This window comes from Castor canadensis, chromosome 10 (genome assembly GCF_047511655.1).
Source record: "Castor canadensis chromosome 10, mCasCan1.hap1v2, whole genome shotgun sequence".
Lineage (NCBI taxonomy): Eukaryota > Metazoa > Chordata > Mammalia > Rodentia > Castoridae > Castor > Castor canadensis.
In genome coordinates this window covers 89,021,392-89,048,660 of record NC_133395.1, presented here as the reverse complement: position 1 = coordinate 89,048,660, position 27,269 = coordinate 89,021,392, and the positions used below count along the sequence as shown (strand labels likewise).

The 27,269-nt window shown below is 67.3% G+C and overlaps 12 non-coding genes across 12 annotated transcripts; all 12 read right to left on the bottom strand.

Annotated features, from left to right (window-relative positions):
• Window positions 1-2,111: 2,111 nt before the first annotated feature.
• On the bottom strand, window positions 2,112-2,230 carry LOC141412536 (5S ribosomal RNA). The gene has a single exon (XR_012437378.1). It is a non-coding gene; the product is annotated as a 5S ribosomal RNA (ribosomal RNA).
• Window positions 2,231-4,384: 2,154 nt separating this feature from the next.
• On the bottom strand, window positions 4,385-4,503 carry LOC141413468 (5S ribosomal RNA). Its single transcript, XR_012438260.1, has one exon. It is a non-coding gene; the product is annotated as a 5S ribosomal RNA (ribosomal RNA).
• Window positions 4,504-6,657: 2,154 nt separating this feature from the next.
• On the bottom strand, window positions 6,658-6,776 carry LOC141412138 (5S ribosomal RNA). Its single transcript, XR_012436977.1, has one exon. It is a non-coding gene; the product is annotated as a 5S ribosomal RNA (ribosomal RNA).
• A 2,158-nt stretch (window positions 6,777-8,934) lies between these two features.
• LOC141412677 (5S ribosomal RNA) lies at window positions 8,935-9,053 on the bottom strand. Its single transcript, XR_012437519.1, has one exon. It is a non-coding gene; the product is annotated as a 5S ribosomal RNA (ribosomal RNA).
• A 2,142-nt stretch (window positions 9,054-11,195) lies between these two features.
• Window positions 11,196-11,314, bottom strand: LOC141413457 (5S ribosomal RNA). The gene has a single exon (XR_012438249.1). It is a non-coding gene; the product is annotated as a 5S ribosomal RNA (ribosomal RNA).
• A 2,152-nt stretch (window positions 11,315-13,466) lies between these two features.
• Window positions 13,467-13,585, bottom strand: LOC141412137 (5S ribosomal RNA). The gene has a single exon (XR_012436976.1). It is a non-coding gene; the product is annotated as a 5S ribosomal RNA (ribosomal RNA).
• A 2,143-nt stretch (window positions 13,586-15,728) lies between these two features.
• LOC141413009 (5S ribosomal RNA) lies at window positions 15,729-15,847 on the bottom strand. Its single transcript, XR_012437851.1, has one exon. It is a non-coding gene; the product is annotated as a 5S ribosomal RNA (ribosomal RNA).
• A 2,142-nt stretch (window positions 15,848-17,989) lies between these two features.
• LOC141413008 (5S ribosomal RNA) lies at window positions 17,990-18,108 on the bottom strand. The gene has a single exon (XR_012437850.1). It is a non-coding gene; the product is annotated as a 5S ribosomal RNA (ribosomal RNA).
• Window positions 18,109-20,256: 2,148 nt separating this feature from the next.
• On the bottom strand, window positions 20,257-20,375 carry LOC141412731 (5S ribosomal RNA). The gene has a single exon (XR_012437573.1). It is a non-coding gene; the product is annotated as a 5S ribosomal RNA (ribosomal RNA).
• Window positions 20,376-22,518: 2,143 nt separating this feature from the next.
• On the bottom strand, window positions 22,519-22,637 carry LOC141412406 (5S ribosomal RNA). The gene has a single exon (XR_012437246.1). It is a non-coding gene; the product is annotated as a 5S ribosomal RNA (ribosomal RNA).
• A 2,149-nt stretch (window positions 22,638-24,786) lies between these two features.
• LOC141412135 (5S ribosomal RNA) lies at window positions 24,787-24,905 on the bottom strand. Its single transcript, XR_012436974.1, has one exon. It is a non-coding gene; the product is annotated as a 5S ribosomal RNA (ribosomal RNA).
• Window positions 24,906-27,062: 2,157 nt separating this feature from the next.
• LOC141412697 (5S ribosomal RNA) lies at window positions 27,063-27,181 on the bottom strand. Its single transcript, XR_012437539.1, has one exon. It is a non-coding gene; the product is annotated as a 5S ribosomal RNA (ribosomal RNA).
• Between the last annotated feature and the right edge of the window lie 88 nt (window positions 27,182-27,269).

Here is a 27,269-nt window from a genome sequence, read left to right as displayed (position 1 = left end):
CTGCCGAGGGCCCCGGCGTGCGTCTCCACGCTGCTCTCCTGGCACGGCTGGGAGTCCGGGTGGGGGCTGGCAGCCCGGGGCCAGCGGCCAGAGGCCCCGCGCGCCTGCTCGGGCAGCCGGTCTCGCCCAGGTGGCCGCTGGGTGGCTTTCTTCCCGAGGTGTCCTGCTGCCAGGACGAGGGTCAAGTTTTCTCGGGGGAAAATTTCTCAGTGCTCTCGGGCGCTTGTTCTTCTGGGAATGTTCACTGCTGTGGCCAAGGCGGGGGACGCACAGCTCGGGCCAGGGCAAGCAGCTGCCCTCCTCCGTCGCCTCCTGGAGCCGTATCCTTGGGTGGGTGCGTGGCACCCAGCGGAGGTCTCGGGGACCCTTCCGGTCCTCGTCGTCCGGAAAGCGCCACTGCCCCTCCAGCCCATCAGGAAAACGGCAGCCGCGCCCTTCGCCGACCCGCTCCGCCCTCCTCCACGCTCAGGGCCTGGGGCTGCGGGGCTGAATCGTGAGGCTTTCCAGCCCAGGACTTCACCTCTGGCCCCTTTCACACCCGGGATCTTGGGAAGAAGAAACAAAACCAAACACAGCCAAAGCCATCTCCTCCGACCCGGGGCCCCTCCACATCCCTTCCGATCCCGGGTTCCTGCCGGCCTCCCCGGGCGTTTCTCCCAGGCAGGCCTTCGCAGCCACTACACAGGGCTGAGCACTCGAGTCCTCGGGCGTCACGGGGCCCGCGGCCACGCCAAGCACGCACGACTCCTGGGTCTCGTCAGCTCCTGGGTGCCCTGGGCCTCTTCCCTGTGCCGCTGCTGGGTCTTGTGCCCCTGCTTGGCCTCCTTCAGACCCGGCCCCGTGCAACGCGGCCACGTGCTACAGGATCGTGCCAGCAGAACTGGACCTGGCTGAGCCCCGTACCCACCCTCCTGCCATCCCTGGCCCTGCTAGCAAATGGCAGAGATCCTCTGGCCTCCGAGCCCAGACAAAAATCCTGATGCAGTTGGCCGAGGGGCCGCAAACCAAGGCTTCGCTTGTTCCCGCTCAGGCCCCAGCCATACCCTCTTGTCCTTCGGCTGCTCGTGTGTGGGGTGGGGGAGAGGAGGGTGCGTCCCCGTGCGTGCGTGCGTGGTCTGGGTGTCTCTGCGTGGTGTGTGTGTGTGTGTGTGTGTGTGTGTTAGATGCCGTGCCTGGTGTAGGTGGGGAAGAGCAAGCCCTCACGCACAGAGCCCCATCACACACTGGGGCCGGGCCGAGGGGGTCAATCTGCTCGGCCTGATTGCGTTGGGCATACATTGCAGAAGGTGGGTTTTCCAAGGCGGAGCAGAGGGTCCCGGCACCTGAGGTTGTCCACGGGGAGAATGTCTGTTCCACGGGGGCAAGCGTTCCCTTCCATCGTGCCCAAGCCCATGTGACCCCGAAGGCCAGGTGGCCCCGGTCCTTGAGCTGACTGAGGAGTGCTTTGAGACCCGGAGGGTGGCACAGGCGACTGGGCGCCAGCGGCGGCCCTCCCTCCCTTTGAGCGGGACGGGGAGCTGCCGCTGGCATCCGGAGCTCTGGCGGCCTGCGCCCTCTGTCCCTGTGACCGCAGGCTCTGCCGTGGGAGGCGGGATCCCACGTAGAGGTCGCGCGCTGGCTGCCCTGTCTTGGGTTGAGCGACGGAGCGCGACGTGGAGCAGCACCCGACTGAGGCTCCCTGCTTCTCTGTCCCCTGGCGTCTTGCCCTGGACCCAGTGCACCACCTTGTGGCGAGCCCAGGTGTGGCGCGTCCCGCTGTGGGGCCCGCTGGGGTGCAGGACCCACTTTCTCATGGCTTCCGCACGTCCCTCCCCGCCCGCCTGGAGGGCAGTTGGGGAGCGGTCCCCAACGTGGCCTGGGACCATCCTCGCTGGTGACCCGTGTCACAGGCGCGCGCCCAAGGAGAGTGTGGGGAGGGGAGAGGATTCGGGGACGTAGCTGTGAGGATTCGGTGTGCGTGGGTCTGGCGGGTGGCCCGGACGCGGTCGGGGTCGTGGTCACGGTGGGTCGTTGTGGTGGTGGTGGTGGTGGTGCTGGGGGTGGTGGTGGTGGTGGGGGGTGGTGGCGAAGACCCCGAAGACAAAAGGAGCAGCGAGGGAGGGAGGAGCAAAAGCCTACAGCACCCGGTATTCCCAGGCGGTCTCCCATCCAAGTACTAACCAGGCCCGACCCTGCTTAGCTTCCGAGATCAGACGAGATCGGGCACGTTCAGGGTGGTATGGCCGTAGACGCTAGCCGCCGCCTCCGGGAGCCCCAAGAGCCTGCCGAGGGCCCCGGCGTGCGTCTCCACGCTGCTCTCCTGGCACGGCTGGGAGTCCGGGTGGGGGCTGGCGGCCCGGGGCCAGCGGCCAGAGGTCCCGCGCGCCTGCTCGGGCAGCCGGTCTCGCCCAGGTGGCCGCTGGGTGGCTTTCTTCCCGAGGTGTCCTGCTGCCAGGACGAGGGTCAAGTTTTCTCGGGGGAAAATTTCTCAGTGCTCTCGGGCGCTTGTTCTTCTGGGAATGTTCACTGCTGTGGCCAAGGCGGGGGACGCACAGCTCGGGCCAGGGCAAGCAGCCGCCCTCCTCCGTCGCCTCCTGGAGCCGTATCCTGGGGTGGGTGCGTTGCTCCCAGCGGAGGTCTCGGGGACCCTTCCGGTCCTCTTCGTCCGGAAAGCGCCACTGCCCCTCCAGCCCATCAGGAAAACGGCAGCCGCGCCCTTCGCCGACCCGCTCCGCCCTCCTCCACACTCAGGGCCTGGGGCTGCGGGGCTGAATCGTGAGGCTTTCCAGCCCAGGACTTCACCTCTGGCCCCTTTCACACCCGGGATCTTGGGAAGAAGAAACAAAACCAAACACAGCCAAAGCCATCTCCTCCGACCCGGGGCCCCTCCACATCCCTTCCGATCCCGGGTTCCTGCCGGCCTCCAGGGGCGTTTCTCCCAGGCAGGCCTTCGCGGCCACTACACGGGGCTGAGCACTCGAGTCCTCGGGCGTCACGGGGCCCGCGGCCACGCCAAGCACGCACGACTCCCGGGTCTCGTCTGCTCCTGGGTGCCCTGGGCCTCTTCCCTGTGCCGCTGCTGGGTCTTGTGCCCCTGCTTGGCCTCCTTCAGACCCGGCCCCGTGCTACGCGGCCACGGGCTACAGGATCGTGCCAGCAGAACTGGCCCTGGCTGAGCCCCGTACCCACCCTCCTGCCATCCCTGGCCCTGCTAGCAAATGGCAGAGATCCTCTGGCCTCCGAGCCCAGACAAAAATCCTGATGCAGTTGGCCGAGGGGCCGCAAACCAAGGCTTCGCTTGTTCCCGCTCAGGCCCCAGCCATACCCTCTTGTCCTTCGGCTGCTCGTGTGTGGGGTGGGGGAGAGGAGGGTGCGTCCCCGTGCGTGCGTGCGTGGTCTGGGTGTCTCTGCGTGGTGTGTGTGTGTGTGTGTGTGTGTGTGTGTGTGTGTGTGTTAGATGCCGTGCCTGGTGTAGGTGGGGAAGAGCAAGCCCTCACGCACAGAGCCCCATCACACACTGGGGCCAGGCCGAGGGGGTCAATCTGCTCGGCCTGATTGCGTTGGGCATACATTGCAGAAGGTGGGTTTTCCAAGGCGGAGCAGAGGGTCCCGGAACCTGAGGTTGTCCACGGGGAGAATGTCTGTTCCACGGGTGCAAGCGTTCCCTTCCGTCGTGCCCAAGCCCATGTGACCCCGAAGGCCAGGTGGCTCCGGTCCTTGAGCTGACTGAGGAGTGCTTTGAGACCCGGAGGGTGGCACAGGCGACTGGGCGCCAGCGGCGGCCCTCCCTCCCTTTGAGCGGGACGGGGAGCTGCCGCTGGCATCCGGAGCTCTGGCGGCCTGCGCCCTCTGTCCCTGTGACCGCAGGCTCTGCCGTGGGAGGCGGGATCCCACGTAGAGGTCGCGCGCTGGCTGCCCTGTCTTGGGTTGAGCGACGGAGCGCGACGTGGAGCAGCACCCGACTGAGGCTCCCTGCTTCTTTGTCCCCTGGCGTCTTGCCCTGGACCCAGTGCACCACCTTGTGGCGAGCCCAGGTGTGGCGCATCCCGCTGTGGGGCCCACTGGGGTGCAGGACCCACTTTCTCATGGCTTCCGCACGTCCCTCCCCGCCCGCCTGGAGGGCAGTTGGGGAGCGGTCCCCAACGTGGCCTGGGACCAACCTCGCTGGTGACCCGTGTCGCGGGCACGCGCCCCAGGAGAGTGTGGGGAGGGGAGAGGATTCTGGGACATAGCTGTGAGGATTCGGTGTGCGTGGTTCTGGCGGGTGGCCCGGACGGGGTCGGGGTCGTGGTCACGGTGGGTCGTTGTGGTGGTGGTGGTGGTGGTGCTGGGGGTGGTGGTGGTGGTGGGGGGTGGTCGCGAAGTCCCCGAAGACAAAAGGAGCAGCGAGGGAGGGAGGAGCAAAAGCCTACAGCACCCGGTATTCCCAGGCGGTCTCCCATCCTAGTACTAACCAGGCCCGACCCTGCTTAGCTTCCGAGATCAGACGAGATCGGGCGCGTTCAGGGTGGTATGGCCGTAGACGCTAGCCGCCGCCTCCGGGAGCCCCAAGAGCCTGCCGAGGGCCCCGGCGTGCGTCTCCACGCTGCTCTCCTGGCACGGCTGGGAGTCCGGGTGGGGGCTGGCAGCCCGGGGCCAGCGGCCAGAGGTCCCGCGTGCCTGCTCGGGCAGCCGGTCTCACCCAGGTGGCCGCTGGGTGGCTTTCTTCCCGAGGTGTCCTGCTGCCAGGACGAGGGTCAAGTTTTCTCGGGGGAAAATTTCTCAGTGCTCTCGGGCGCTTGTTCTTCTAGGAATGTTCACTGCTGTGGCCAAGGCGGGGGACGCACAGCTCGGGCCAGGGCAAGCAGCCGCCCTCCTCCGTCGCCTCCTGGAGCCGTATCCTGGGGTGGGTGCGTGGCTCCCAGCGGAGGTCTCGGGGACCCTTCCGGTCCTCTTCGTCCGGAAAGCGCCACTGCCCCTCCAGCCCATCAGGAAAACGGCAGCCGCGCCCTTCGCCGACCCGCTCCGCCCTCCTCCACACTCAGGGCCTGGGGCTGCGGGGCTGAATCGTGAGGCTTTCCAGCCCAGGACTTCACCTCTGGCCCCTTTCACACCCGGGATCTTGGGAAGAAGAAACAAAACCAAACACAGCCAAAGCCATCTCCTCCGACCCGGGGCCCCTCCACATCCCTTCCGATCCCGGGTTCCTGCCGGCCTCCCGGGGCGTTTCTCCCAGGCAGGCCTTCGCGGCCACTACACGGGGCTGAGCACTCGAGTCCTCGGGCGTCACGGGGCCCGCGGCCACGCCAAGCACGCACGACTCCCGGGTCTCGTCTGCTCCTGGGTGCCCTGGGCCTCTTCCCTGTGCCGCTGCTGGGTCTTGTGCCCCTGCTTGGCCTCCTTCAGACCCGGCCCCGTGCTACACGGCCACGTGCTACAGGATCGTGCCAGCAGAACTGGCCCTGGCTGAGCCCCGTACCCACCCTCCTGCCATCCCTGGCCCTGCTAGCAAATGGCAGAGATCCTCTGGCCTCCGAGCCCAGACAAAAATCCTGATGCAGTTGGCCGAGGGGCCGCAAACCAAGGCTTCGCTTGTTCCCGCTCAGGCCCCAGCCATACCCTCTTGTCCTTCGGCTGCTCGTGTGTGGGGTGGGGGAGAGGAGGGTGCGTCCCCGTGCGTGCGTGCCTGGTCTGGGTGTCTCTGTGTGGTGTGTGTGTGTGTGTGTGTGTGTGTGTGTGTGTGTGTGTTAGATGCCGTGCCTGGTGTAGGTGGTTAAGAGCAAGCCCTCACGCACAGAGCCCCATCACACACTGGGGCCGGGCCGAGGGGGTCAATCTGCTCGGCCTGATTGCGTTGGGCATACATTGCAGAAGGTGGGTTTTCCAAGGCGGAGCAGAGGGTCCCGGCACCTGAGGTTGTCCACGGGGAGAATGTCTGTTCCACGGGGGCAAGCGGTCCCTTCCGTGGTGCCCAAGCCCATGTGACCCCGAAGGCCAGGTAGCCCCGGTCCTTGAGCTGACTGAGGAGTGCTTTGAGACCCGGAGGGTGGCACAGGCGACTGGGCGCCAGCGGCGGCCCTCCCTCCCTTTGAGCGGGACGGGGAGCTGCCGCTGGCATCCGGAGCTCTGGCGGCCTGCGCCCTCTGTCCCTGTGACCGCAGGCTCTGCTATGGGAGGCGGGATCCCACGTAGAGGTCGCGCGCTGGCTGCCCTGTCTTGGGTTGAGCGACGGAGAGCGACGTGGAGCAGCACCCGACTGAGGCTCCCTGCTTCTCTGTCGCCTGGCGTCTTGCCCTGGACCCAGTGCACCACCTTGTGGCGAGCCCAGGTGTGGCGCGTCCCGCTGTGGGGCCCGCTGGGGTGCAGGACCCACTTTCTCATGGCTTCCGCACGTCCCTCCCCGCCCGCCTGGAGGGCAGTTGGGGAGCGGTCCCCAACGTGGCCTGGGACCAACCTCGCTGGTGACCCGTGTCGCGGGCGCGCGCCCCAGGAGAGTGTGGGGAGGGGAGAGGATTCGGGGACGTAGCTGTGAGGATTCGGTGTGCGTGGGTCTGGCGGGTGGCCCGGACGGGGTCGGGGTCGTGGTCACGGTGGGTCGTTGTGGTGGTGGTGGTGGTGGTGCTGGGGGTGGTGGTGGTGGGGGGGGGTGGTGGCGAAGTCCCCGAAGACAAAAGGAGCAGCGAGGGAGGGAGGAGCAAAAGCCTACAGCACCCGGTATTCCCAGGCGGTCTCCCATCCAAGTACTAACCAGGCCCGACCCTGCTTAGCTTCCGAGATCAGACGAGATCGGGCGCGTTCAGGGTGGTATGGCCGTAGACGCTAGCCGCCGCCTCCGGGAGCCCCAAGAGCCTGCCGAGGGCCCCGGCGTGCGTCTCCACGCTGCTCTCCTGGCACGGCTGGGAGTCCGGGTGGGGGCTGGCAGCCCGGGGCCAGCGGCCAGAGGCCCCACGCGCCTGCTCGGGCAGCCGGTCTCGCCCAGGTGGCCGCTGGGTGGCTTTCTTCCCGAGGTGTCCTGCTGCCAGGACGAGGGTCAAGTTTTCTCTGGGGAAAATTTCTCAGTGCTCTCGGGCGCTTGTTCTTCTGGGAATGTTCACTGCTGTGGCCAAGGCGGGGGACGCACAGCTCGGGCCAGGGCAAGCAGCCGCCCTCCTCCGTCGCCTCCTGGAGCCATATCCTTGGGTGGGTGCGTGGCTCCCAGCGGAGGTCTCGGGGACCCTTCCGGTCCTCTTCGTCTGGAAAGCGCCACTGCCCCTCCAGCCCATCAGGAAAACGGCAGCCGCGCCCTTCGCCGACCCGCTCCGCCCTCCTCCACACTCAGGGCCTGGGGCTGCGGGGCTGAATCGTGAGGCTTTCCAGCCCAGGACTTCACCTCTGGCCCCTTTCACACCCGGGATCTTGGGAAGAAGAAACAAAACCAAACACAGACAAAGCCATCTCCTCCGACCCGGGGCCCCTCCACATCCCTTCCGATCCCGGGTTCCTGCCGGCCTCCCGGGGCGTTTCTCCCAGGCAGGCCTTCGCGGCCACTACACGGGGCTGAGCACTCGAGTCCTCGGGCGTCACGGGGCCCGCGGCCACGCCAAGCACGCACGACTCCCGGGTCTCGTCTGCTCCTGGGTGCCCTGGGCCTCTTCCCTGTGCCGCTGCTGGGTCTTGTGCCCCTGCTTGGCCTCCGTCAGACCCGGCCCCGTGTTACGCGGCCACGTGCTACAGGATCGTGCCAGCAGAACTGGCCCTGGCTGAGCCCCGTACCCACCCTCCTGCCATCCCTGGCCCTGCTAGCAAATGGCAGAGATCCTCTGGCCTCCGAGCCCAGACAAAAATCCTGATGCAGTTGGCCGAGGGGCCGCAAACCAAGGCTTCTCTTGTTCCCGCTCAGGCCCCAGCCATACCCTCTTGTCCTTCGGCTGCTCGTGTGTGGGGTGGGGGAGAGGAGGGTGCGTCCCCGTGCGTGCGTGCGTGGTCTGGGTGTCTCTGCGTGGTGTGTGTGTGTGTGTGTGTGTGTGTGTGTGTGTGTGTGTTAGATGCCGTGCCTGGTGTAGGTGGGGAAGAGCAAGCCCTCACGCACAGAGCCCCATCACACACTGGGGCCGGGCCGAGGGGGTCAATCTGCTCGGCCTGATTGCGTTGGGCATACATTGCAGAAGGTGGGTTTTCCAAGGCGGAGCAGAGGGTCCCGGCACCTGAGGTTGTCCACGGGGAGAATGTCTGTTCCACGGGGGCAAGCGGTCCCTTCCGTCGTGCCCAAGCCGATGTGACCCCGAAGGCCAGGTGGCCCCGGTCCTTGAGCTGACTGAGGAGTGCTTTGAGACCCGGAGGGTGGCACAGGTGACTGGGCGCCAGCGGCGGCCCTCCCTCCCTTTGAGCGGGACGGGGAGCTGCCGCTGGCATCCGGAGCTCTGGCGGCCTGCGCCCTCTGTCCCTGTGACCGCAGGCTCTGCCGTGGGAGGCGGGATCCCACGTAGAGGTCGCGCGCTGTCTACCCTGTCTTGGGTTGAGCGACGGATCGCGACGTGGAGCAGCACCCGACTGAGGCTCCCTGCTTCTCTGTCCCCTGGCGTCTTGCCCTGGACCCAGTGCACCACCTTGTGGCGAGCCCAGGTGTGGCGCGTCCCGCTGTGGGGCCCGCTGGGGTGCAGGACCCACTTTCTCATGGCTTCCGCACGTCCCTCCCCGCCCGCCTGGAGGGCAGTTGGGGAGCGGTCCCCAACGTGGCCTGGGACCAACCTCGCTGGTGACCCGTGTCGCGGGCGCGCGCCCCAGGAGAGTGTGGGGAGGGGAGAGGACTCGGGGACGTAGCTGTGAGGATTCGGTGTGCGTGGGTCTGGCGGGTGGCCCGGACGGGGTCGGGGTCGTGGTCACGGTGGGTCGTTGTGGTGGTGGTGGTGGTGGTGGTGCTGGGGGTGGTGGTGGTGGTGGGGTGGTGGTGGCGAAGTCCACGAAGACAAAAGGAGCAGCGAGGGAGGGAGGAGCAAAAGCCTACAGCACCCGGTATTCCCAGGCGGTCTGCCATCCAAGTACTAACCAGGCCCGACCCTGCTTAGCTTCCGAGATCAGACGAGATCGGGCGCGTTCAGGGTGGTATGGCCGTAGACGCTAGCCGCCGCGTCCGGGAGCCCCAAGAGCCTGCCGAGGGCCCCGGCGTGCGTCTCCACGCTGCTCTCCTGGCACGGCTGGGAGTCCGGGTGGGGGCTGGCAGCCCGGGGCCTGCGGCCAGAGGCCCCGCGCGCCTGCTCGGGCAGCCGGTCTCGCCCAGGTGGCCGCTGGGTGGCTTTCTTCCCGAGGTGTCCTGCTGCCAGGACGAGGGTCAAGTTTTCTCGGGGGAAAATTTCTCAGTGCTCTCGGGCGCTTGTTCTTCTGGGAATGTTCACTGCTGTGGCCAAGGCGGGGGACGCACAGCTCGGGCCAGGGCAAGCAGCCGCCCTCCTCCGTCGCCTCCTGGAGCCGTATCCTTGGGTGGGTGCGTGGCACCCAGCGGAGGTCTCGGGGACCCTTCCGGTCCTCGTCGTCCGGAAAGCGCCACTGCCCCTCCAGCCCATCAGGAAAACGGCAGCCGCGCCCTTCGCCGACCCGCTCCGCCCTCCTCCACGCTCAGGGCCTGGGGCTGCGGGGCTGAATCGTGAGGCTTTCCAGCCCAGGACTTCACCTCTGGCCCCTTTCACACCCGGGATCTTGGGAAGAAGAAACAAAACCAAACACAGCCAAAGCCATCTCCTCCGACCCGGGGCCCCTCCACATCCCTTCCGATCCCGGGTTCCTGCCGGCCTCCCCGGGCGTTTCTCCCAGGCAGGCCTTCGCAGCCACTACACAGGGCTGAGCACTCGAGTCCTCGGGCGTCACGGGGCCCGCGGCCACGCCAAGCACGCACGACTCCTGGGTCTCGTCAGCTCCTGGGTGCCCTGGGCCTCTTCCCTGTGCCGCTGCTGGGTCTTGTGCCCCTGCTTGGCCTCCTTCAGACCCGGCCCCGTGCAACGCGGCCACGTGCTACAGGATCGTGCCAGCAGAACTGGACCTGGCTGAGCCCCGTACCCACCCTCCTGCCATCCCTGGCCCTGCTAGCAAATGGCAGAGATCCTCTGGCCTCCGAGCCCAGACAAAAATCCTGATGCAGTTGGCCGAGGGGCCGCAAACCAAGGCTTCGCTTGTTCCCGCTCAGGCCCCAGCCATACCCTCTTGTCCTTCGGCTGCTCGTGTGTGGGGTGGGGGAGAGGAGGGTGCGTCCCCGTGCGTGCGTGCGTGGTCTGGGTGTCTCTGCGTGGTGTGTGTGTGTGTGTGTGTGTGTGTGTTAGATGCCGTGCCTGGTGTAGGTGGGGAAGAGCAAGCCCTCACGCACAGAGCCCCATCACACACTGGGGCCGGGCCGAGGGGGTCAATCTGCTCGGCCTGATTGCGTTGGGCATACATTGCAGAAGGTGGGTTTTCCAAGGCGGAGCAGAGGGTCCCGGCACCTGAGGTTGTCCACGGGGAGAATGTCTGTTCCACGGGGGCAAGCGTTCCCTTCCGTCGTGCCCAAGAACATGTGACCCCGAAGGCCAGGTGGCTCCGGTCCTTGAGCTGACTGAGGAGTGCTTTGAGACCCGGAGGGTGGCACAGGCGACTGGGCGCCAGCGGCGGCCCTCCCTCCCTTTGAGCGGGACGGGGAGCTGCCGCTGGCATCCGGAGCTCTGGCGGCCTGCGCCCTCTGTCCCTGTGACCGCAGGCTCTGCCGTGGGAGGCGGGATCCCACGTAGAGGTCGCGCGCTGGCTGCCCTGTCTTGGGTTGAGCGACGGAGCGCGACGTGGAGCAGCACCCGACTGAGGCTCCCTGCTTCTCGGTCCCCTGGCGTCTTGCCCTGGACCCAGTGCACCACCTTGTGGCGAGCCCAGGTGTGGCGCTTCCCGCTGTGGGGACCGCTGGGGTGCAGGACCCACTTTCTCATGGCTTCCGCACGTCCCTCCCCGCCCGCCTGGAGGGAAGTTGGGGAGCGGTCCCCAACGTGGCCTGGGACCAACCTCGCTGGTGACCCGTGTCGCGGGCGCGCGCCCCAGGAGAGTGTGGGGAGGGGAGAGGATTCTGGGACATAGCTGTGAGGATTCGGTGTGCGTGGTTCTGGCGGGTGGCCCGGATGGGGTCGGGGTCGTGGTCACGGTGGGTCGTTGTGGTGGTGGTGGTGGTGGTGCTGGGGGTGGTGGTGGTGGTGGGGGGTGGTGGCGAAGTCCCCGAAGACAAAAGGAGCAGCGAGGGAGGGAGGAGCAAAAGCCTACAGCACCCGGTATTCCCAGGCGGTCTCCCATCCTAGTACTAACCAGGCCCGACCCTGCTTAGCTTCCGAGATCAGACGAGATCGGGCGCGTTCAGGGTGGTATGGCCGTAGACGCTAGCCGCCGCCTCCGGGAGCCCCAAGAGCCTGCCGAGGGCCCCGGCGTGCGTCTCCACGCTGCTCTCCTGGCACGGCTGGGAGTCCGGGTGGGGGCTGGCAGCCCGGGGCCAGCGGCCAGAGGCCCCGCGCTCCTGCTCGGGCAGCCGGTCTCGCCCAGGTGGCCGCTGGGTGGCTTTCATCCCGAGGTGTCCTGCTGCCAGGACGAGGGTCAAGTTTTCTCGGGGGAAAATTTCTCAGTGCTCTCGGGCGCTTGTTCTTCTGGGAATGTTCACTGCTGTGGCCAAGGCGGGGGATGCACAGCTCGGGCCAGGGCAAGCAGCCGCCCTCCTCCGTCGCCTCCTGGAGCCGTATCCTTGGGTGGGTGCGTGGCTCCCAGCGGAGGTCTCGGGGACCCTTCCGGTCCTCTTCGTCCGGAAAGCGCCACTGCCCCTCCAGCCCATCAGGAAAACGGCAGCCGCGCCCTTCGCCGACCCGCTCCGCCCTCCTCCACACTCAGGGCCTGGGGCTGCGGGGCTGAATCGTGAGGCTTTCCAGCCCAGGACTTCACCTCTGGCCCCTTTCACACCCGGGATCTTGGGAAGAAGAAACAAAACCAAACACAGCCAAAGCCATCTCCTCCGACCCGGGGCCCCTCCACATCCCTTCCGATCCCGGGTTCCTGCCGGCCTCCCGGGGCGTTTCTCCCAGGCAGGCCTTCACGGCCACTACACGGGGCTGAGCACTAGAGTCCTCGGGCGTCACGGGGCCCGCGGCCACGCCAAGCACGCACGACTCCCGGGTCTCGTCTGCTCCTGGGTGCCCTGGGCCTCTTCCCTGTGCCGCTGCTGGGTCTTGTGCCCCTGCTTGGCCTCCTTCAGACCCGGCCCCGTGCTACGCGGCCACGTGCTACAGGATCGTGCCAGCAGAACTGGCCCTGGCTGAGCCCCGTAGCCACCCTCCTGCCATCCCTGGCCCTGCTAGCAAATGGCAGAGATCCTCTGGCCTCCGAGCCCAAACAAAAATCCTGATGCAGTTGGCCGAGGGGCCGCAAACCAAGGCTTCTCTTGTTCCCGCTCAGGCCCCAGCCATACCCTCTTGTCCTTCGGCTGCTAGTGTGTGGGGTGGGGGAGAGGAGGGTGCGTCCCCGTGCGTGCGTGCGTGGTCTGGGTGTCTCTGCGTGGTGTGTGTGTGTGTGTGTGTGTGTGTGTGTGTGTGTGTTAGATGCCGTGCCTGGTGTAGGTGGGGAAGAGCAAGCCCTCACGCACAGAGCCCCATCACACACTGGGGCCGGGCCGAGGGGGTCAAACTGCTCGGCCTGATTGCGTTGGGCATACATTGCAGAAGGTGGGTTTTCCAAGGCGGAGCAGAGGGTCCCGGCACCTGAGGTTGTCCACGGGGAGAATGTCTGTTCCACGGGGGCAAGCGGTCCCTTCCGTCGTGCCCAGGCCCATGTGACCCCGAAGGCCAGGTGGCCCCGGTCCTTGAGCTGACTGAGGAGTGCTTTGAGACCCGGAGGGTGGCACAGGCGACTGGGCGCCAGCGGCGGCACTCCCTCCCTTTGAGCGGGACGGGGAGCTGCCGCTGGCATCCGGAGCTCTGGCGGCCTGCGCCCTCTGTCCCTGTGACCGCAGGCTCTGCCGTGGGAGGCGGGATCCCACGTAGAGGTCGCGCGCTGGCTGCCCTGTCTTGGGTTGAGCGACGGAGCGCGACGTGGAGCAGCACCCGACTGAGGCTCCCTGCTTCTCTGTCCCCTGGCGTCTTGCCCTGGACCCAGTGCACCACCTTGTGGCGAGCCCAGGTGTGGCGCGTCCCGCAGTGGGGCCCGCTGGGGTGCAGGACCCACTTTCTCATGGCTTCCGCACGTCCCTCCCCGCCCGCCTGGAGGGCAGTTGGGGAGCGGTCCCCAACGTGGCCTGGGACCAACCTCGCTGGTGACCCGTGTCGCGGGCGCACGCCCCAGGAGAGTGTGGGGAGGGGAGAGGATTCGGGGACGTAGCTGTGAGGATTCGGTGTGCGTGGGTCTGGCGGGTGGCCCGGACGGGGTCGGGGTCGTGGTCACGGTGGGTCGTTGTGGTGGTGGTGGTGGTGGTGCTGGGGGTGGTGGTGGTGGGGGGGGGTGGTGGCGAAGTCCCCAAAGACAAAAGGAGCAGCGAGGGAGGGAGGAGCAAAAGCCTACAGCACCCGGTATTCCCAGGCGGTCTCCCATCCAAGTACTAACCAGGCCCGACCCTGCTTAGCTTCCGAGATCAGACGAGATCGGGCGCGTTCAGGGTGGTATGGCCGTAGACGCTACCCGCCGCCTCCGGGAGCCCCAAGAGCCTGCCGAGGGCCCCGGCGTGCGTCTCCACGCTGCTCTCCTGGCACGGCTGGGAGTCCGGGTGGGGGCTGGCAGCCCGGGGCCAGCGGCCAGAGGCCCCGCGCGCCTGCTCGGGCAGCCGGTCTCGCCCAGGTGGCCGCTGGGTGGCTTTCTTCCCGAGGTGTCCTGCTGCCAGGACGAGGGTCAAGTTTTCTCGGGGGAAAATTTCTCAGTGCTCTCGGGCGCTTGTTCTTCTGGGAATGTTCACTGCTGTGGCCAAGGCGGGGGACGCACAGCTCGGGCCAGGGCAAGCAGCCGCCCTCCTCCGTCGCCTCCTGGAGCCGTATCCTTGGGTGGGTGCGTGGCTCCCAGCGGAGGTCTTGGGGACCCTTCCGGTCCTCTTCGTCCGGAAAGCGCCACTGCCCCTCCAGCCCATCAGGAAAACGGCAGCCACGCCCTTCGCCGACCCGCTCCGACCTCCTCCACACTCAGGGCCTGGGGCTGCGGGGCTGAATCATGAGGCTTTCCAGCCCAGGACTTCACCTCTGGCCCCTTTCACACCCGGGATCTTGGGAAGAAGAAACAAAACCAAACACAGCCAAAGCCATCTCCTCCGACCCGGGGCCCCTCCACATCCCTTCCGATCCCGGGTTCCTGCCGGCCTCCCGGGGCGTTTCTCCCAGGCAGGCCTTCGCGGCCACTACACGGGGCTGAGCACTCGAGTCCTCGGGCGTCACGGGGCCCGCGGCCACGCCAAGCACGCACGACTCCCAGGTCTCGTCTGCTCCTGGGTGCCCTGGGCCTCTTCCCTGTGCCGCTGCTGGGTCTTGTGCCCCTGCTTGGCCTCCTTCAGACCCGGCCCCGTGCTACGCGGCCACGTGCTACAGGATCGTGCCAGCAGAACTGGCCCTGGCTGAGCCCCGTACCCACCCTCCTGCCATCCCTGGCCCTGCTAGCAAATGGCAGAGATCCTCTGGCCTCCGAACCCAGACAAAAATCCTGATGCAGTTGGCCGAGGGGCCGCAAACCAAGGCTTCGCTTGTTCCCGCTCAGGCCCCAGCCATACCCTCTTGTCCTTCAGCTGCTCGTGTGTGGGGTGGGGGAGAGGAGGGTGCGTCCCCGTGCCTGCGTGCGTGGTCTGGGTGTCTCTGCGTGCTGTGTGTGTGTGTGTGTGTGTGTGTTAGATGCCGGCCTGGTGTAGGTGGGGAAGAGCAAGCCCTCACGCACAGAGCCCCATCACACACTGGGGCCGGGCCGAGGGGGTCAATCTGCTCGGCCTGATTGCGTTGGGCATACATTGCAGAAGGTGGGTTTTCCAAGGCGGAGCAGAGGGTCCCGGCACCTGAGGTTGTCCACGGGGAGAAAGTCTGTTCCACGGGGGCAAGCGGTCCCTTCCGTCGTGCCCAAGGCCATGTGACCCCAAAGGCCAGGTGGCCCCGGTCCTTGAGCTGACTGAGGAGTGCTTTGAGACCCGGAGGGTGGCACAGGCGACTGGGTGCCAGCGGCGGCCCTACCTCCCTTTGAGCGGGACGGGGAGCTGCCGCTGGCATCCGGAGCTCTGGCGGCCTGCGCCCTCTGTCCCTGTGACCGCAGGCTCTGCCGTGGGAGGCGGGATCCCACGTAGAGGTCGCGCGCTGGCTGCCCTGTCTTGGGTTGAGCGACCGAGCGTGACGTGGAGCAGCACCCGACTGAGGCTCCCTGCTTCCCTGTCCCCTGGCGTCTTGCCCTGGACCCAGTGCACCACCTTGTGGCGAGCCCAGGTGTGGCGCGTCCCGCTGTGGGGCCCGCTGGGGTGCAGGACCCACTTTCTCATGGCTTCCGCACGTCCCTCCCCGCCCGCCTGGAGGGCAGTTGGGGAGCGGTCCCCAACGTGGCCTGGGACCAACCTCGCTGGTGACCCGTGTCGCGGGCGTGCGCCCCAGGAGAGTGTGGAGAGGGGAGAGGATTCGGGGACGAAGCTGTGAGGATTCGGTGTGCGTGGGTCTGGCGGGTGGCCCGGACGGGGTCGGGGTCGTGGTCACGGTGGGTCGTTGTGGTGGTGGTGGTGGTGGTGGTGCTGGGGGTGGTGGTGGTGGGGGGGGGGTGGTGGCGAAGTCCCCGAAGACAAAAGGAGCAGCGAGGGAGGGAGGAGCAAAAGCCTACAGCACCCGGTATTCCCAGGCGGTCTCGCATCTAAGTACTAACCAGGCCCGACCCTGCTTAGCTTCTGAGATCAGACGAGATCGGGCGCGTTCAGGGTGGTATGGCCGTAGACGCTAGCCGCCGCCTCCGGGAGCCCCAAGAGCCTGCCGAGGGCCCCGGCGTGCGTCTCCACGCTGCTCTTCTGGCACGGCTGGGAGTCCGGGTGGGGGCTGGAAGCCCGGGGCCAGCGGCCAGAGGCCCCGTGCGCCTGCTCGGGCAGCCGGTCTCACCCAGGTGGCCGCTGGGTGGCTTTCTTCCCGAGGTGTCCTGCTGCCAGGACGAGGGTCAAGTTTTCTCGGGGGAAAATTTCTCAGTGCTCTCGGGCGCTTGTTCTTCTGGGAATGTCCACTGCTGTGGCCAAGGCGGGGGACGCACAGCTCGGGCCAGGGCAAGCAGCCGCCCTCCTCCGTCGCCTCCTGGAGCCGTATCCTTGGGTGGGTGCGTGGCTCCCAGCGGAGGTCTCGGGGACCCTTCCGGTCCTCTTCGTCCGGAAAGCGCCACTGCCCCTCCAGCCCATCAGGAAAACGGCAGCCGCGCCCTTCGCCGACCCGCTCCGCCCTCCTCCACACTCAGGGCCTGGGGCTGCGGGGCTGAATCGTGAGGCTTTCCAGCCCAGGACTTCACCTCTGGCCCCTTTCACACCCGGGATCTTGGAAGAAGAAACAAAACCAAACACAGCCAAAGCCATCTCCTCCGACCCGGGGCCCCTCCACATCCCTTCCGATCCCGGGTTCCTGCCGGCCTCCCGGGGCGTTTCTCCCAGGCAGGCCTTCGCGGCCACTACACGGGGCTGAGCACTCGAGTCCTCGGGCGTCACGGGGCCCGCGGCCACGCCAAGCACGCACGACTCCCGGGTCTCGTCTGCTCCTGGGTGCCCTGGGCCTCTTCCCTGTGCCGCTGCTGGGTCTTGTGCCCCTGCTTGGCCTCCTTCAGACCCGGCCCCGTGCTACGCGGCCACGTGCTACAGGATCGTGCCAGCAGAACTGGCCCTGGCTGAGCCCCGTACCCACCCTCCTGCCATCCCTGGCCCTGCTAGCAAATGGCAGAGATCCTCTGGCCTCCGAACCCAGACAAAAATCCTGATGCAGTTGGCCGAGGGGCCGCAAACCAAGGCTTCGCTTGTTCCCGCTCAGGCCCCAGCCATACCCTCTTGTCCTTCAGCTGCTCGTGTGTGGGGTGGGGGAGAGGAGGGTGCGTCCCCGTGCCTGCGTGCGTGGTCTGGGTGTCTCTGCGTGCTGTGTGTGTGTGTGTGTGTGTGTGTTAGATGCCGGCCTGGTGTAGGTGGGGAAGAGCAAGCCCTCACGCACAGAGCCCCATCACACACTGGGGCCGGGCCGAGGGGGTCAATCTGCTCGGCCTGATTGCGTTGGGCATACATTGCAGAAGGTGGGTTTTCCAAGGCGGAGCAGAGGGTCCCGGCACCTGAGGTTGTCCACGGGGAGAAAGTCTGTTCCACGGGGGCAAGCGGTCCCTTCCGTCGTGCCCAAGGCCATGTGACCCCAAAGGCCAGGTGGCCCCGGTCCTTGAGCTGACTGAGGAGTGCTTTGAGACCCGGAGGGTGGCACAGGCGACTGGGTGCCAGCGGCGGCCCTACCTCCCTTTGAGCGGGACGGGGAGCTGCCGCTGGCATCCGGAGCTCTGGCGGCCTGCGCCCTCTGTCCCTGTGACCGCAGGCTCTGCCGTGGGAGGCGGGATCCCACGTAGAGGTCGCGCGCTGGCTGCCCTGTCTTGGGTTGAGCGACCGAGCGTGACGTGGAGCAGCACCCGACTGAGGCTCCCTGCTTCCCTGTCCCCTGGCGTCTTGCCCTGGACCCAGTGCACCACCTTGTGGCGAGCCCAGGTGTGGCGCGTCCCGCTGTGGGGCCCGCTGGGGTGCAGGACCCACTTTCTCATGGCTTCCGCACGTCCCTCCCCGCCCGCCTGGAGGGCAGTTGGGGAGCGGTCCCCAACGTGGCCTGGGACCAACCTCGCTGGTGACCCGTGTCGCGGGCGTGCGCCCCAGGAGAGTGTGGAGAGGGGAGAGGATTCGGGGACGAAGCTGTGAGGATTCGGTGTGCGTGGGTCTGGCGGGTGGCCCGGACGGGGTCGGGGTCGTGGTCACGGTGGGTCGTTGTGGTGGTGGTGGTGGTGGTGGTGCTGGGGGTGGTGGTGGTGGGGGGGGGGTGGTGGCGAAGTCCCCGAAGACAAAAGGAGCAGCGAGGGAGGGAGGAGCAAAAGCCTACAGCACCCGGTATTCCCAGGCGGTCTCGCATCTAAGTACTAACCAGGCCCGACCCTGCTTAGCTTCTGAGATCAGACGAGATCGGGCGCGTTCAGGGTGGTATGGCCGTAGACGCTAGCCGCCGCCTCCGGGAGCCCCAAGAGCCTGCCGAGGGCCCCGGCGTGCGTCTCCACGCTGCTCTTCTGGCACGGCTGGGAGTCCGGGTGGGGGCTGGAAGCCCGGGGCCAGCGGCCAGAGGCCCCGTGCGCCTGCTCGGGCAGCCGGTCTCACCCAGGTGGCCGCTGGGTGGCTTTCTTCCCGAGGTGTCCTGCTGCCAGGACGAGGGTCAAGTTTTCTCGGGGGAAAATTTCTCAGTGCTCTCGGGCGCTTGTTCTTCTGGGAATGTCCACTGCTGTGGCCAAGGCGGGGGACGCACAGCTCGGGCCAGGGCAAGCAGCCGCCCTCCTCCGTCGCCTCCTGGAGCCGTATCCTTGGGTGGGTGCGTGGCTCCCAGCGGAGGTCTCGGGGACCCTTCCGGTCCTCTTCGTCCGGAAAGCGCCACTGCCCCTCCAGCCCATCAGGAAAACGGCAGCCGCGCCCTTCGCCGACCCGCTCCGCCCTCCTGCACACTCAGGGCCTGGGGCTGCGGGGCTGAATCGTGAGGCTTTCCAGCCCAGGACTTCACCTCTGGCCCCTTTCACACCCGGGATCTTGGAAGAAGAAACAAAACCAAACACAGCCAAAGCCATCTCCTCCGACCCGGGGCCCCTCCACATCCCTTCCGATCCCGGGTTCCTGCCGGCCTCCCGGGGCGTTTCTCCCAGGCAGGCCTTCGCGGCCACTACACGGGGCTGAGCACTCGAGTCCTCGGGCGTCACGGGGCCCGCGGCCACGCCAAGCACGCACGACTCCCGGGTCTCGTCTGCTCCTGGGTGCCCTGGGCCTCTTCCCTGTGCCGCTGCTGGGTCTTGTGCCCCTGCTTGGCCTCCTTCAGACCCGGCCCCGTGCTACGCGGCCACGTGCTACAGGATCGTGCCAGCAGAACTGGCCCTGGCTGAGCCCCGTACCCACCCTCCTGCCATCCCTGGCCCTGCTAGCAAATGGCAGAGATCCTCTGGCCTCCGAGCCCAGACAAAAATCCTGATGCAGTTGGCCGAGGGGCCGCAAACCAAGGCTTCGCTTGTTCCCGCTCAGGCCCCAGCCATAACCTCTTGTCCTTCGGCTGCTCGTGTGTGGGGTGGGGGAGAGGAGGGTGCGTCCCCGTGCGTGCGTGCGTGGTCTGGGTGTCTCTGCGTGGTGTGTGTGTGTGTGTGTGTGTGTGTGTGTGTGTGTTAGATGCCGTGCCTGGTGTAGGTGGGGAAGAGCAAGCCCTCACGCACAGAGCCCCATCACACACTGGGGCCGGGCCGAGGGGGTCAATCTGCTCGGCCTGATTGCGTTGGGCATACATTGCAGAAGGTGGGTTTTCCAAGGCGGAGCAGAGGGTCCCGGCACCTGAGGTTGTCCACGGGGAGAATGTCTGTTCCACGGGGGCAAGCGGTCGCTTCCGTCGTGCCCAAGCCCATGTGACCCCGAAGGCCAGGTGGCCCCGGTCCTTGAGCTGACTGAGGAGTGCTTTGAGACCCGGAGGGTGGCACAGGCGACTGGGCGCCAGCGGCGGCCCTCCCTCCCTTTGAGCGGGACGGGGAGCTGCCGCTGGCATCCGGAGCTCTGGCGGCCTGCGCCCTCTGTCCCTGTGACCGCAGGCTCTGCCGTGGGAGGCGGGATCCCACGTAGAGGTCGCGCGCTGGCTGCCCTGTCTTGGGTTGAGCGACGGAGCGCGACGTGGAGCAGCACCCGACTGAGGCTCCCTGCTTCTCTGTCCCCTGGCGTCTTGCCCTGGACCCAGTGCACCACCTTGTGGCGAGCCCAGGTGTGGCGCGTCCCGCTGTGTCGCCCGCTGTGGTGCAGGACCCACTTTCTCATGGCTTCCGCACGTCCCTCCCCGCCCGCCTGGAGGGCAGTTGGGGAGCGGTCCCCAACGTGGCCTGGGACCAACCTCGCTGGTGACCCGTGTCGCGGGCGCACGCCCCAGGAGAGTGTGGGGAGGGGAGAGGATTCGGGGACGTAGCTGTGAGGATTCGGTGTGCGTGGGTCTGGCGGGTGGCCAGACGGGGTCGGGGTCGTGGTCACGGTGGGTCGTTGTGGTGGTGGTGGTGGTGGTGCTGGGGGTGGTGGTGGTGGGGGGGGGTGGTGGCGAAGTCCCCGAAGACAAAAGGAGCAGCGAGGGAGGGAAGAGCAAAAGCCTACAGCACCCGGTATTCCCAGGCGGTCTCCCAGACAAGTACTAACCAGGCCCGACCCTGCTTAGCTTCCGAGATCAGACGAGATCGGGCGCGTTCAGGGTGGTATGGCCGTAGACGCTAGCCGCCGCCTCCGGGAGCCCCAAGAGCCTGCCGAGGGCCCCGGTGTGCATCTCCACGCTGCTCTCCTGGCATGGCTGGGAGTCCGGGTGGGGGCTGGCAGCCCGGGGCCAGCGGCCAGAGGCCCCGCGCGCCTGCTCGGGCAGCCAGTCTCGCCCAGGTGGCCGCTGGTGGCTTTCTTCCCGAGGTGTCCTGCTGCCAGGACGAGGGTCAAGTTTTCTCGGGGGAAAATTTCTCAGTGCTCTCGGGCGCTTGTTCTTCTGGGAATGTCCACTGCTGTGGCCAAGGCGGGGGACGCACAGCTCAGGCCAGGGCAAGCAGCCGCCCTCCTCCGTCGCCTCCTGGAGCCGTATCCTTGGGTGGGTGCGTGGCTCCCAGCGGAGGTCTCGGGGACCCTTCCGGTCATCTTCGTCCGGAAAGCGCCACTGCCCCTTCAGCCCATCAGGAAAACGGCAGCCGCGCCCTTCGCCGACCCGCTCCGCCCTCCTCCACACTCAGGGCCTGGGGCTGCGGGGCTGAATCGTGAGGCTTTCCAGCCCAGGACTTCACCTCTGGCCCCTTTCACACCCGGGATCTTGGGAAGAAGAAACAAAACCAAACACAGCCAAAGCCATCTCCTCCGACCCGGGGCCCCTCCACATCCCTTCCGATCCCGGGTTCCTGCCGGCCTCCCGGGGCGTTTCTCCCAGGCAGGCCTTCGCGGCCACTACACGGGGCTGAGCACTCGAGTCCTCGGGCGTCACGGGGCCCGCGGCCACGCCAAGCACGCACGACTCCCGGGTCTCGTCTGCTCCTGGGTGCCCTGGGCCTCTTCCCTGTGCCGCTGCTGGGTCTTGTGCCCCTGCTTGGCCTCCTTCAGACCCGACCCCGTGCTACGCGGCCACGTGCTACAGGATCGTGCCAGCAGAACTGGCCCTGGCTGAGCCCCGTACCCACCCTCCTGCCATCCCTTGCCCTGCTAGCAAATGGCAGAGATCCTCTGGCCTCCGAGCCCAGACAAAAATCCTGATGCAGTTGGCCGAGGGGCCGCAAACCAAGGCTTCGCTTGTTCCCGCTCAGGCCCCAGCCATACCCTCTTGTCCTTCGGCTGCTCGTGTGTGGGGTGGGGGAGAGGAGGGTGCGTCCCCGTGCGTGCGTGCGTGGTCTGGGTGTCTCTGCGTGGTGTGTGTGTGTGTGTGTGTGTGTGTTAGATGCCGTGCCTGGTGTAGGTGGGGAAGAGCAAGCCCTCACGCACAGAGCCCCATCACACACTGGGGCCGGGCCGAGGGGGTCAATCTGCTCGGCCTGATTGCGTTGGGCATACATTGCAGAAGGTGGGTTTTCCAAGGCGGAGCAGAGGGTCCCGGCACCTGAGGTTGTCCACGGGGAGAATGTCTGTTCCACGGGGGCAAGCGGTCCCTTCCGTCGTGCCCAAGCCCATGTGACCCCGAAGGCCAGGTGGCCCCGGTCCTTGAGCTGACTGAGGAGTGCTTTGAGACCCGGAGGGTGGCACAGGCGACTGGGCGCCAGTGGCGGCCCTCCCTCCCTTTGAGCGGGACTGGGAGCTGCCGCTGGCATTAGGAGCTCTGGCGGCCTGCGCCCTCTGTCCCTGTGACCGCAGGCTCTGCCGTGGGAGGCGGGATCCCACGTAGAGGTCGCGTGCTGGCTGCCCTGTCTTGGGTTGAGCGACGGAGCGCGAAGTGGAGCAGCACCCGACTGAGGCTCCCTGCTTCTCTGTCCCCTGGCGTCTTGCCCTGGACCCAGTGCACCACCTTGTGGCGAGCCCAGGTGTGGCGCGTCCCGCTGTGGGGCCCGCTGGGGTGCAGGACCCACTTTCTCATGGCTTCCGCACGTCCCTCCCCGCCCGCCTGGAGGGCAGTTGGGGAGCGGTCCCCAACGTGGCCTGGGACCAACCTCGCTGGTGACCCGTGTCGCGGGCGCGCGCCCCAGGAGAGTGTGGGGAGGGGAGAGGATTCGGGGACGTAGCTGTGAGGATTCGGTGTGCGTGGGTCTGGCGGGTGGCCCGGACGGGGTCGGGGTCGTGGTCACTGTGGGTCGTTGTGGTGGTGGTGGTGGTGGTGGTGCTGGGGGTGGTGGTGGTGGGGGGGGGGTGGTGGTGAAGTCCCCGAAGACAAAAGGAGCAGCGAGGGAGGGAGGAGGAAAAGCCTACAGCACCCGGTATTCCCAGGCGGTCCCCCATCCAAGTACTAACCAGGCCCGACCCTGCTTAGCTTCCGAGATCAGACGAGATCGGGCGCGTTCAGGGTGGTATGGCCGTAGACGCTAGCCGCCGCCTCCGGGAGCCCCAAGAGCCTGCCGAGGGCCCCGGCGTGCGTCTCCACGCTGCTCTCCTGGCACGGCTGGGAGTCCGGGTGGGGGCTGGCAGCCCGGGGCCAGCGGCCAGAGGCCCCGCGCGCCTGCTCGGGCAGCCGGTCTCGCCCAGTTGGCCGCTTGGTGGCTTTCTTCCCGAGGTGTCCTGCTGCCAGGACGAGGGTCAAGTTTTCTCGGGGGAAAATTTCTCAGTGCTCTCGGGCGCTTGTTCTTCTGGGAATGTCCACTGCTGTGGCCAAGGCGGGGGACGCACAGCTCGGGCCAGGGCAAGCAGCCGCCCTCCTCCGTCGCCTCCTGGAGCCGTATCCTTGGGTGGGTGCGTGGCTCCCAGCGGAGGTCTCGGGGACCCTTCTGGTCCTCTTCGTCCGGAAAGCGCCACTGCCCCTCCAGCCCATCAGGAAAACGGCAGCCGCGCCCTTCGCCGACCCGCTCCGCCCTCCTCCACACTCAGGGCCTGGGGCTGCGGGGCTGAATCGTGAGGCTTTCCAGCCCAGGACTTCACCTCTGGCCCCTTTCACACCCGGGATCTTGGGAAGAAGAAACAAAACCAAACACAGCCAAAGCCATCTCCTCCGACCCGGGGCCCCTCCACATCCCTTCCGATCCCGGGTTCCTGCCGGCCTCCCGGGGCGTTTCTCCCAGGCAGGCCTTCGCGGCCACTACACGGGGCTGAGCACTCGAGTCCTCGTGCGTCACGGGGCCCGCGGCCACGCCAAGCACGCACGACTCCCGGGTCTCGTCTGCTCCTGGGTGCCCTGGGCCTCTTCCCTGTGCCGCTGCTGGGTCTTGTGCCCCTGCTTGGCCTCCTTCAGACCCGGCCCCGTGCTACGCGGCCACGTGCTACAGGATCGTGCCAGCAGAACTGGCCCTGGCTGAGCCCCGTACCCACCCTCCTGCCATCCCTGGCCCTGCTAGCAAATGGCAGAGATCCTCTGGCCTCCGAGCCCAGACAAAAATCCTGATGCAGTTGGCCGAGGGGCCGCAAACCAAGGCTTCGCTTGTTCCCGCTCAGGCCCCAGCCATACCCTCTTGTCCTTCGGCTGCTCGTGTGTGGGGTGGGGGAGAGGAGGGTGCGTCCCCGTGCGTGCGTGCGTGGTCTGGGTGTCTCTGCGTGGTGTGTGTGTGTGTGTGTGTGTGTGTGTGTGTGTTAGATGCCGTGCCTGGTGTAGGTGGGGAAGAGCAAGCCCTCACGCACAGAGCCCCATCACACACTGGGGCCGGGCCGAGGGGGTCAATCTGCTCGGCCTGATTGCGTTGGGCATACATTGCAGAAGGTGGGTTTTCCAAGGCGGAGCAGAGGGTCCCGGCACCTGAGGTTGTCCACGGGGAGAATGTCTGTTCCACGGGGGCAAGCGGTCCCTTCCGTCGTGCCCAAGCCCATGTGACCCCGAAGGCCAGGTGGCCCCGGTCCTTGAGCTGACTGAGGAGTGCTTTGAGACCCGGAGGGTGGCACAGGCGACTGGGCGCCAGCGGCGGCCCTCCCTCCCTTTGAGCGGGACGGGGAGCTGCCGCTGGCATCCGGAGCTCTGGCGGCCTGCGCCCTCTGTCCCTGTGACCGCAGGCTCTGCCGTGGGAGGCGGGATCCCACGTAGAGGTCGCGCGCAGGCTGCCCTGTCTTGGGTTGAGCGACAGAGCGCGACGTGGAGCAGCACCCGACTGAGGCTCCCTGCTTGTCTGTCCCCTGGCGTCTTGCCCTGGACCCAGTGCACCACCTTGTGGCGAGCCCAGGTGTGGCGCGTCCCGCTGTGGGGCCCGCTGGGGTGCAGGACCCACTTTCTCATGGCTTCCGCACGTCCCTCCCCGCCCGCCTGGAGGGCAGTTGGGGAGCGGTCCCCAACGTGGCCTGGGACCAACCTCGCTGGTGACCCGTGTCGCGGGCGCGCGCCCCAGGAGAGTGTGGGGAGGGGAGAGGATTCGGGGACGTAGCTGTGAGGATTCGGTGTGCGTGGGTCTGGCGGTTGGCCCGGACGGTGTCGGGGTCGTGGTCACGGTGGGTCGTTGTGGTGGTGGTGGTGGTGGTGCTGGGGGTGGTGGTGGTGGTGGGGGGGTGGTGGCGAAGTCCCCGAAGACAAAAGGAGCAGCGAGGGAGGGAGGAGCAAAAGCCTACAGCACCCGGTATTCCCAGGCGGTCTCCCATCCAAGTACTAACCAGGCCCGACCCTGCTTAGCTTCCGAGATCAGACGAGATCGGGCGCGTTCAGGGTGGTATGGCCGTAGACGCTAGCCGCCGCCTCCGGGAGCCCCAAGAGCCTGCCGAGGGCCCCGGCGTGCGTCTCCACGCTGCTCTCCTGGCACGGCTGGGAGTCCGGGTGGGGGCTGGCAGCCCGGGGCCAGCGGCCAGAGGCCCCGCGCGCCTGCTCGGGCAGCCGGTCTCGCCCAGGTGGCCGCTGGGTGGCTTTCTTCCCGAGGTGTCCTGCTGCCAGGACGAGGGTCAAGTTTTCTCGGGGGAAAATTTCTCAGTGCTCTCGGGCGCTTGTTCTTCTGGGAATGTCCACTGCTGTGGCCAAGGCGGGGGACGCACAGCTCGGGCCAGGGCAAGCAGCCGCCCTCCTCCGTCGCCTCCTGGAGCCGTATCCTTGGGTGGGTGCGTGGCTCCCAGCGGAGGTCTCGGGGACCCTTCCGGTCCTCTTCGTCCGGAAAGCGCCACTGCCCCTCCAGCCCATCAGGAAAACGGCAGCCGCGCCCTTCGCCGACCCGCTCCGCCCTCCTCCACACTCAGGGCCTGGGGCTGCGGGGCTGAATCGTGAGGCTTTCCAGCCCAGGACTTCACCTCTGGCCCCTTTCACACCCGGGATCTTGGGAAGAAGAAACAAAACCAAACACAGCCAAAGCCATCTCCTCCGACCCGGGGCCCCTCCACATCCCTTCCGATCCCGGGTTCCTGCCGGCCTCCCGGGGCGTTTCTCCCAGGCAGGCCTTCGCGGCCACTACACGGGGCTGAGCACTCGAGTCCTCGGGCGTCACGGGGCCCGCGGCCACGCCAAGCACGCACGACTCCCGGGTCTCGTCTGCTCCTGGGTGCCCTGGGCCTCTTCCCTGTGCCGCTGCTGGGTCTTGTGCCCCTGCTTGGCCTCCTTCAGACCCGGCCCCGTGCTACGCGGCCACGTGCTACAGGATCGTGCCAGCAGAACTGGCCCTGGCTGATCCCCGTACCCACCCTCCTGCCATACCTGGCCCTGCTAGCAAATGGCAGAGATCCTCTGGCCTCCGAGCCCAGACAAAAATCCTGATGCAGTTGGCCGAGGGGCCGCAAACCAAGGCTTCGCTTGTTCCCGCTCAGGCCCCAACCATACCCTCTTGTCCTTCGGCTGCTCGTGTGTGGGGTGGGGGAGAGGAGGGTGCGTCCCCGTGCGTGCGTGCGTGGTCTGGGTGTCTCTGCGTGGTGTGTGTGTGTGTGTGTGCGTGTGTGTGTGTGTGTATGTGTTAGATGCCGTGCCTGGTGTAGGTGGGGAAGAGCAAGCCCTCACGCACAGAGCCCCATCACACACTGGGGCCGGGCCGAGGGGGTCAATCTGCTCGGCCTGATTGCGTTGGGCATACATTGCAGAAGGTGGGTTTTCCAAGGCGGAGCAGAGGGTCCCGGCACCTGAGGTTGTCCACGGGGAGAATGTCTGTTCCACGGGGGCAAGCGGTCCCTTCCGTCGTGCCCAAGCCCATGTGACCCCGAAGGCCAGGTGGCCCCGGTCCTTGAGCTGACTGAGGAGTGCTTTGAGACCCGGAGGGTGGCACAGGCGACTGGGCGCCAGCGGCAGCCCTCCCTCCCTTTGAGCGGGACGGGGAGCTGCCGCTGGCATCCGGAGCTCTGGTGGCCTGCGCCCTCTGTCCCTGTGACCGCAGGCTCTGCCGTGGGAGGCGGGATCCCACGTAGAGGTCGCGCGCTGGCTGCCCTGTCTTGGGTTGAGCGACGGAGCGCGACGTGGAGCAGCACCCGACTGAGGCTCCCTGCTTCTCTGTCCCCTGGCGTCTTGCCCTGGACCCAGTGCACCACCTTGTGGCGAGCCCAGGTGTGGCGCGTCCCGCTGTGGGGCCCGCTGGGGTGCAGGACCCACTTTCTCATGGCTTCCGCACGTCCCTCCCCGCCCGCCTGGAGGGCAGTTGGGGAGCGGTCCCCAACGTGGCCTGGGACCAACCTCGCTGGTGACCCGTGTCGTGGGCGCGCGCCCCAGGAGAGTGTGGGGAGGGGAGAGGATTCGGGGACGTAGCTGTGAGGATTCGGTGTGCGTGGGTCTGGCGGGTGGCCCGGTCGGGGTCGGGGTCGTGGTCACGGTGGGTCGTTGTGGTGGTGGTGGTGGTGTTGCTGGGGGTGGTGGTGGTGGGGGGGGGGTGGTGGCGAAGTCCCCGAAGACAAAAGGAGCAGCGAGGGAGGGAGGAGCAAAAGCCTACAGCACCCGGTATTCCCAGGCGGTCTCCCATCCAAGTACTAACCAGGCCCGACCCTGCTTAGCTTCCGAGATCAGACAAGATCGGGCGCGTTCAGGGTGGTATGGCCGTAGACGTTAGCCGCCGCTTCCGGGAGCCCCAAGAGCCTGCCGAGGGCCCCGGCGTGCGTCTCCACGCTGCTCTCCTGGCACGGCTGGGAGTCC